General features: G+C 37.9%; 1 non-coding gene across 1 annotated transcript; it reads left to right on the top strand.

Annotated features, from left to right (window-relative positions):
• The first annotated feature begins 340 nt into the window (after positions 1 to 340).
• LOC119813759 lies at positions 341 to 447 on the top strand. Its single transcript, XR_005285220.1, has one exon. It is a non-coding gene; the product is annotated as a U6 spliceosomal RNA (small nuclear RNA).
• Positions 448 to 9,949: the final 9,502 nt, after the last annotated feature.

The following is a 9,949-nucleotide window of genomic DNA, read 5'->3' as shown; positions in this document are numbered from 1 at the left end:
ATGAAGAGATATAGATTATTAGACCCTGACATTTTGAAAAGGCTAAACTGAACTTAAAACTAAAGGATCAAGTATATAAATAAAGATCTCATCAAGAAAAGAGGAATAGAGCAAATGAGTTTAGCAAAAAATCTGTAAAGATAGGAGAATAAACCAGGAGGTGGTGGCTCATGCTCAGTTTGGGGACAGCCTGGTCTATAGAGTGAGTTCCAGGACAGCCAGGGCTACATAGAGAAACCTTGTCCTGAAAACACACACACACACACAAATAAATGTTAAATAATTGATGAGGTTTTGAGGTTTGACACGTCAAAGAAACTCCTTTAAGAAAAGCTTTCCAGTGCTCGCTTCGGCAGCACTTATACTAAAATTGGAACGATACAGAGAAGATTAGCATGGCCCCTGCGCAAGGATGACACGCAAATTCGTGAAGCATTCCATATTTTTCTGGAGGCATTACCATCCCTGACTTCAAACTCTATTACAGAGCTACAGTATTGAAAACAGCTTGGTATTGGCATAAAAATAGAGAAGTCGACCAATGGAATTGAAGAGAAGACCCAGATCTTAACCCACAAATCTATGAACACCTGATTTTTGATAAAGGAGCTAAAAGCACACAATGGAAGAAAGAAAGCATCTTCAACAAATGGTGCTGGCATAACTGGATGTCAACCTGTAGAAGATTGAAAGTAGATCCGTGTCTATCACCATACACAAAACTCAAGTCCAAATGGATTAAAGACCTCAATATCAATCTGAACACACTGAACCTGTTAGAGGAGAAAGTGGGAAGTACTCTACAACATTTGGGCACAGGAGACTGCTTCCTACGTATAGCCCCAGCAGCACAGACATTAAGGGCAACATTGAATAAATGGGACCTCCTGAAGCTGAGCAGCTTCTGTAAAGCAAAGGACACTGTCACTAAGACAAGAAGGCAGCCTACTGACTGGGAAAAGATCTTCACCAACCCCGCAACAGACAAAGGCCTGATCTCCAAAATATATAAGGAACTCAAGAGACTAGACTTTAAAGTGCTAATTAACCCAATTAAAAAATGGGGCACCGAACTGAACAGAGAATTCTCAACAGAAGAAGTCCGAATGGCCAAAAGACACTTAAGGGCATGCTCAACCTCCTTAGCAATCAGGGAAATGCAAATCAAAACAACACTGAGATACCATCTTACACCTGTCAGAATGGCTAAAATCAAAAACACCAATGATAGCCTTTGCTGGAGAGGATGTGGAGTAAGGGGTACACTCATCCATTGCTGGTGGGAATGCAAACTTGTGCAACCACTTTGGAAAGCAGTGTGGAGGTTTCTCAGGAAATTTGGGATCAACCTACCCCAGGACCCAGCAATCCCACTATTGGGAATTTACCCAAGAGATGCCCAATCATATTACAAAAGCATTTGTTCAACTATGTTTATAGCAGCATTATTTGTAATAGCCAGAACCTGGAAACAACCTAGATGCCCTTCAGTGGAAGAATGGATGAAGAAAGTGTGGAATATATACATATTAGAGTACTACTCGGCGGTAAAAACAATGACATCTTGAATTTTGCATGCAAATGGATGGAAATAGAAAACACCATCCTGAGTGAGGTAACCCAGGCCCAAAAAGAGGAACATGGGATGTACTCACTCATAATTGGTTTCTAGCCATAAATAAAGGACATCGAGCCTATAATTCGTAAAAAATCCTAGAGAAGCTATATAAGAAGGTGAACCCAAAGAAAAACATATAGTTATCCTCCTGGTTATTGGAAGTAGACAAGATTGCCAGACAAAAAATGGGAACATGGGGGTGGGGTGGGATGGGGGGATGGGGGGATAGGGAGAGAAAAGGGTGAAGTGGAGGATGGGAAGAGCTTGGGGGAATAGGATGGTTGGGGTATAGGAAGGGTGGATATGGGAATAAGGAACTATATATCTTAGTTAAGGGAGCCATTCTAGGGTTGGCAGAGACTTGACTCTAGAGGGCTTCCCAGGTGTCCAGGAAGACGACCCCAGCTAGTTCCTAGGGCAGCTGAGGAGAGGGTGCCAGAAATGTCCAGATCCTATTGTCATACTCATGAATATCTTGCATATCACCATAGAACCTTCACCTGGCATTGGATGGAGAAAATGACAGAGCCCCACATAGGAGTACCAGACTGAGCTCTTAAGGTCCTGATGAGGAGCAAAAGGAGGGAGATCATGAGCAAGGAATCCAGGACCGCGAGGAGTGCTTTTACCCATTGAGACGGTGGAACAGATCTAACGGGAGACCACCAAGTCCAGTTGGAATGGGACTGATGGAACAGGGGACCAAACCGGACTCTCTGAATGTGGCTGACTGTGGAGGAGGACTGAGATACCAAGGACAATGGCAATGAACATGAACTCTACAGCATGGACGGGCTCACTGTGAGCCTTGTCAGTTTGGTTGCTCACCTTCCTGGACTTAGGGGGAGCTGGGAGGACCTTGGACTTAACATAGTGAAGGGAACCCTGATGGCTCTTTGTCTTTGGAGAGGGGTGGAGTGGGGGTATGGGTGGAAGGGAGGGGAGGGAAGGGGGAGGAGATGGAAATCTTGAATAAAAAAATGAGAAAAAAAATATGTACTGCTAACAAGAACAATCTATCTTAGCCCGGTGGTAGGCTGAATTTTGTACAACTCAGGATATTTTTCAATCAATGTCAGTATTAGGCAATTTTTTTCAAAGCCTTGAAAGCATTGTGCATACTGTCAATTATGAATCTGATGTGGGAAAAAAAAAAAAGAAAAGCTTTCCACTGTCACATGTGGCTCAGTGATCGAGAACCTGCTTGGTGAGCCTGGCTTGTGTTCAATCTCTACACCCCTATAGAAAAAGACTTCCCAACAATTTTACTTGAAGTAAGTTATTTTTATATTCCTATAGGTTGTACAGAGAGTAGTCAAATATACAGCCAATAATAATTTGTATATTGAGCTGGGAGGTGGTGGCACATGCCTTTACTCCCAGCAGCCAGGAGGCAGAGGTAGGTGGATCTCTGTGAGTTCAAGGCCAGCCTGTTCTACAAGAGCTAGTTCCAGGACAAGCTCTAAAGCTACCAGAGAAACCTGTCTCTAAAAAAAAAACCAAAAAATAATAATTTGCATACTGAATATAAAAATGAAAATAAAAAATCAAATAAAAAAGAAAATGGTCATATACCCAGCTAGGTAACTCACCTCGAATGAATGCTGAATTATACATAGAACAAATGAAAAGTTACCCAATGCATTTGTCATTACTGAAAGTACAATTTATTATTTTACATTAATTCTATTTAAGTACATATTACCCCGTATTATCCAATTACAGTTTTTTAATAGATAACACTTAGGTAGCAATAGAACTAACAGTGATTTTAGAATTTTTTGTTAGTTGGTGTTTGATAATTTCATACAATGTGTGTTTATTATATTCACCCTTTCTCTTAACTCCTCTCAGAGGCACATGCCCTTCACTAGCCATTTAAATTTGTGTTCTCTTTTTGTAAAAGGCACATTGAGTAGTTTATGCTACATGCTCTAAACTTTATGACTTTCCACCAGATCTTAGTTGACCCACCAGAGGTGACATAGTTAAAGAAAACTGACTTTTTCGTAGATTTTGATTGCCAGTAGCTCTTTGGCAAGAGGTGGTATTTTATATTCACTCTCTCCTCCATGAAAAGATTTCATCTGGCTTGAGTTTACACATTCTGTCATAACCACTCATTACACATTACAACTAAGTTCACATTACAACTACACTATTGTGTCCAGAAAATATAATTTGTTTATAGTCACCCACATCTTATGTCTTAAGAGGAGGGGGTAATATAGATGGCCTACTTAAGACTGATCATTCTGAAATCTTTTATTCTTTATTCCTTGACTATTGTCAGTGTCTGTATCAATCACATTTACTGCAAAAAGAAGCTCCTCTGATAAGAGTTAGAGATGCCCTAATATATGGCAATAACTTTAAATCACTAGGATCCAGTCTAATACTCTGTCCATTTATCAGAACAACAGTAGAGAATAATCCCCTAGAGCCTATGACTTGCCTAGCCATAGGTTCTTTTGCCCTGATCATGGTCAGAGGGATGGCTTTTATCTTGCAGAGCAAGACTTAAGTCTAATCAGAAAATAGATGGTTACTCCTATAACATTTGTGTCACAACTGACCCAGGTCAAGAGGGAGAGAGGACGTCTTACCAGGGTGGTCACTGTTGTAGCTCACAGGCCTCACAGCTAGCTAAGACTGGTGATTTTCTCCTCTGGTAGTGTTCATCTAGCTGATAGGAGTGAAGCTACCAACTGAGCACCAGATTGACTTTGCCATGTTCTACGACTCAAATATGTGTTGTCTTCATCAATGGGATACTACTCTCAAGTTCTGGGAGGTAATTCAGAACATTGGTTATACCTGTATTGTTTGGTGGTCCATGGAACTTACTGATCAACAACTTTAAAAGAAATAAACTATTCCTGGCAATGAATTGTTTTTGTTTTTAAGCTTCGGTGTCTAGTAGGGAATTGTCACCCAATTATAGAGCAAATCCATTTAAACATTTTATGTTGAGAATATACATATTTTAGGACTGTTGACAGCAGTAGGTTTCTAAATGACTTTTTTCAAGATCTTTTGTGTTAATTCTCTATTCCCTTACACTGCCCTTCTATCCTTAGTCTATTTAACCATCACTGTCCAATTATTTTTCAAGCCTTTATACCACTAGTTTGTCTCCCCTCCCTTGATTCTCCGCTTCCCCTCTTGGTACCTAACTAATTTCCTAACCTTTATAAGTCTGAAGATAAAATGCAAATATTTCAAGATATAAATCAAACATCTACAAATGTCATAACATTGAACATTTGTATTTCTGGGCCCAAGTAAAAGTGACTGTCTTATTATAACTTGATATGTCATGTTTGGTTGATATCCCTTGGCAGTCTGCCCTTTTCTAAAGGGAAAAGAGGAGAGGTGCATATGGGTGAGAGAGAAAGTATGAGTGGACTTGGAGGAGAGGAGGGAGGGAAAACTGAAGTCAGAATGTAATACATGAGACAATAATAAATGAAAAAGAAAAAAATAATTGTTTCTATTTATATTCATTGACCGGTTAATATCACTTTTCTTAACTGTTGAATAATATCCCATTTTGCAAAGTAACCAGTTTTTATCATCCATTCATCAGTTGATAGGTAGTTAGGCTATTTTCATTTCTTGGCTATTGTGAATAGAGCAGCCACGAAGATGGATGAACAGGTATCTCGCTCAGTATTAGAATATAGAGTCCTTTGAGTATATTATCAAAGGTGGTATAGTTAGACCATGTAATATATCTATATTTAGCTTTTTGAGGAGTCTCCACAATAGTTTCCAGAGTGATTGTACAAGTTTTAACTCCCATGACCAGTGAATACCCTACATACATACTAGCACACACACAAATATTGTGACTGGGTTAAAATGAAATATAAAATTAGCTTAAATTTGCATTTCCCTGATGGCTAAAAGTATTCAATATCTAACCTATTTCTTAGTCATACAGGTAAAAACCAGAATAAATACTACCAAGTGTTCATGAAATTGTGAGCAATTAATCTATCTGATAACAAGTGTTAGCAATAAAAAATAAAAATTGGAATTATAATATTTTGCTGTTGAGACTACAATTTGCTATAAGCACTTTGAAGAATAATTGTGCACTCTCTAAGAAAGAAAAATACATACTTTATGATTGAAAATTCTCTATAAAGGAATACATCCCTGGTTTGTGATCAAGGAAATCTATTTATTTCTACTTTCCCTGGAGACATTTCTGAGCATATGTCCAAAGATGTTTATTGGAGAGCTATTTAAAGCCAAGATGCTGCTGATGTGATAACTCTTTCAACAAGGGAATGGATAAGTACAATATGATTTATTTACAACAGAACATTCCAATAATTAAAGACTGTTAAAACTATGTAAAAATGAGGGATATTTTCGAACTATAATTCCAGTGAAAAAGAAAATGCAAACTGATAGAAAAATACATCAATTACATAAACTTAAAAAATGCAGAAGAGCTACACATATAAGAAATAAAAACATAATGAAATATGTAGACAAATATACCAGAACAAGTATGTAAGTTGTGTATAAGGAAAAAAGACTTTTAAATGAGTTATAAAGGCAGGACCTCAACTGTATCTAAAAGTGAACCTTTCATGAAAAGAAAAATGATAAATTTATTGTACTACATATTAGCTATTAAAAATAGTGGGTAAAATGTGCTTGTTATATCATCCTGTGTCAGTCAAACTACTGGAAAATTTATGGAGGAAAGAAAATCCAAACTGGATCAAATAAAATCCCTAACAATGCAGACCTAATATATATAAAGGAAAAGAGAGATGGCAGCACCTCAGTGTGTCACCACAATGTCATCAGCCCTCTAAGGCTGCATGTATGAGTGGAAGACATATTAGAAGGGAGCTACATTAGGATTCAAGGTACAACAAACCTGCACAAGAAATTCACTCACACTAAGTTCTAGTACAGCTTTGATGAATCAATAAAGTTACACATGCAGAGAAGTTAAAACAATATCTGGCACAGTATATGATCAATAATTATGTGTTATTTTTGTTGTGAAACTAGAGATTGTATAAAAAATATATGCTCTCTGAATGATAAGAACAACTCAACAATACCTACATGTCGGTAAGGACTGAAGTTGAGTGTTCCGCACCTTTTGGTCTACTTATATCAAACAAAGAATGTTAATGCAAGAATTTATGCATTTATTATCTTGTAAAAAACTAAAAGGCACAGGAATGGGAGCATCGGCATTGACAATGATTGATAGGCACCAAAGGGAGGAGTTTTCAATTATGTGTACGTTGTACAAAAACAATTCTCTCCCAGCCCAGATTTGAGAAATGGCAAAAGTGTAACAATGGAGCCAATTATTTCAAGGTTCAATCTAGACCCCAGTTTTGTTTACTATGAAAGTCGTATTTAAAAGCTTTAGGTCCTTTTGTCTTCAAGTGCTTTCTCCTTATAAAGAATAATGTCATTACCAACTTCTCAAAGTTGTGTGATGTTTATAGTAGAGAGCATAAATATAAACCCACAAACTCAGAGGCTGGCACTGATGGACATAATTTTAGTTCTCTATCTTAAAATATGATCTCTCTTCACAATATTAGTGTTCCATTGCTTATATTTTCTATTATTACAACTCAGCCATTTCTGTAGAAATCACTTATTAATCATAGTCAATTTAAGAAAATATCCTTGTAAATCACTACAGCTACACACTTTCATAATACTGTCGAGCAACTCTGCATAGATTACTAGAAATATGTTATTATTTTGACAACCCATTCTAATTCATTCAAAACACACACACACACACACACACACACACACACACACACACAGCCATTACATTAACTGAAAACTTTAGGAAACAGTTCCTGATACTTCCACGCAGATTTCTCGAGGCTTGGAGGATGTAGTCCACCTTCTATGTAGGATTGCTTCCACAATTAAACTGCTGCCCTGGCTGTTACTGTCATTCCATTCTACACTCCCACTGTGTTCTTTGCCAGAGGTGGGTAACTGGGAGAGGAGATGATGTGTCCATTGATTGACAAGAGTTCAGATCTGAAGTTTCATTACTTATCCATTGTGGTAAGCAGACCATTACTTAATAATATGAATAGCTCATCTTCTAATATATGAATAACCTCCAAAAGTAGTATCGGTGACCATCCCTTTCACCTCCTCTCTGGCCTCTATGCCACTCTGTGAATGTCAAGTAAAGGCCAGTAACTTGATTAATGTGACCTTGAATGGAGATATCAAATATCCTGGGACGTCCTTCAAAGTCTTAAAGTATGGAAATTTCCACGTGAATTTTTTTTTTTTTTTTTAAAACAGAAAAGGATCATGAGAAATCAGCGGGGAACGAAGACTCAATATAGAAGTCTAATGACACACTTGTTTTCCCTTAACTGGAAGTGTTGAAATAGTACTTCAACTTTCTCTCGATGGGAAGAGGCGCATACTCTGGGGTAAATCCGTAGGCGGCACATGTTCTAAGGTGAACCTGTGTTCCGGCAATAGGATTAATTACATAATGACTGTGACTAATTTCACTTAAGAGCAGTGCTAAGACGGTTTTGTGAAGAATATAACACTTTCTTAAACCTTAAATTCTTAAACACAGGAGAAAATCTAGAGGGCCAAACCTTGCAGTCCCAATCTCTTCTAACCAGCTCCCTGATACAAAGGCCAGATGATGGCACAGGAGGAAAGCAGCTACTAGCATGGACCCAGAACTCGGCCTGGGTTCAGTGTTTTCTTCTTAATTATCCTGCTTTTATTCTGGTGACTTTGAACTACTGCAATATAGATTGCAGGCAGGCACTTGAAAAAGACAAAAGAGGATTTGCCTTAGTTCTCTGTTGCTAAGCGAAATACTCTGACCAAAGTAACTTAAGAGAAAGGTTCTAATTTGACTCACAGTGCCTCATTGCAGTCCCTCATGGTAGGAAATTCACACTAGAAGGAGCTCAAGAGAGCTGATAACATTGCATCAGGATTGAGGAAGCAGAGAGAGACAAATGTTAGAGCTCAGCCAACCCCTCTCCAGTTTATATGATTCCGGACCCATACTAGGTACCTTCCCACCTCAATGATAAAGGGAAACAGAGGGGGAGTTGATATGGGGGGTTGCGAGGTGGTAGACGAGCTAGGAGGAATGCAGCGAGGGAAAAACTGTGGTTGGGATATAAAAGTAAAAGGAAGAAATGAACTTGACTCTTCGAGGGTGGGGGTGACAGTCAATAAACTGTGCCAATCTCTTACTGGAAGAAAAGGGAGAATTTATAATAACAAAGATCACAGTATATAATACGTATTGTTCATATATATTTAATGTAATCCCTACAGGCATACCCCACAACCAGGATTCATCTCCCAAATCATTCTGTCGAATTGATAATTAGCACTAATCATCATAAATTTGCCATATTTGCAGAGGAATTCATTCCAGTTTGTAGAAATGACCATTTCCTTTGTGAAGAATTTCTAATTTATCTGTCTCTTGTTATTAAGTCAGATTAGGAATTATATAGTCTTCAGACATTTATTGTCTTTGTTGGAGAAGCTAATATTTTAATCTTGCAGGTCCTTTTCATATACATATTAGAGTCTCCAGTTTTCAGTTTATAAGGTATTTCTCTGTGTCTGAATATGTGTGTGTATCACTGTTTGTTGTGTTTTTTGAAATTTTTCTTTGACTATTCTTCTGTTTGTTATGCCCTATTCTGATTTGTTTTTTAAATCGTGTTTTATTGTTTTTGTTTATTTATTATTATGTCCAGTTGTATTATAATGGGAGAGAGAAAGACACACACACACACACACACACACACACACACAGAGAGAGAGAGAGAGAGAGAGAGAGAGAGAGAGAGAGAGAGAGAGAGAGAGAGAGAGAGAGAGAGAGTAGAAAGAAAGTGTAGATTTGGCTAGGTGATAGTGGCACACACATCTTTAATCCCAGCACTTGGGAGGCAGACACAGGTGGACCTCTGTGAGTTCAAGGCCAGTCTGGTCTACAGAATGAATTCCAGGGCAGGCACAGCTGCAATACAAAGAAACCCTGTCTCAAAAAAAAAAAAAAGAAAAGAAAAAGAAAAAAGAAAGAAAGAATGTGAATTTGTTGGATGGGGAAGAGGGAAGGATCTGAGAGGAGTTGAGGGAGGAGAAACCATAATTAGAACATATTATATAAAAAAAACTATTTTCAATAAAAATAAAGCCAAAGGAGCAAATGCTGGAGAGGATAAAGCAGGACACAGAAGCAGTGTTGATGAGAAAACAAATTTGTATAATCACTACAGAAATAGTGAGAGAAATCCTTCAATAAAAACCCTA

Source organism: Arvicola amphibius, chromosome 4 (assembly GCF_903992535.2).
Source record: "Arvicola amphibius chromosome 4, mArvAmp1.2, whole genome shotgun sequence".
NCBI classification, from domain to species: domain Eukaryota; kingdom Metazoa; phylum Chordata; class Mammalia; order Rodentia; family Cricetidae; genus Arvicola; species Arvicola amphibius.
Note: the sequence above shows the minus strand (reverse complement) of the source record. Positions and strands in the feature narration are given on the sequence as shown.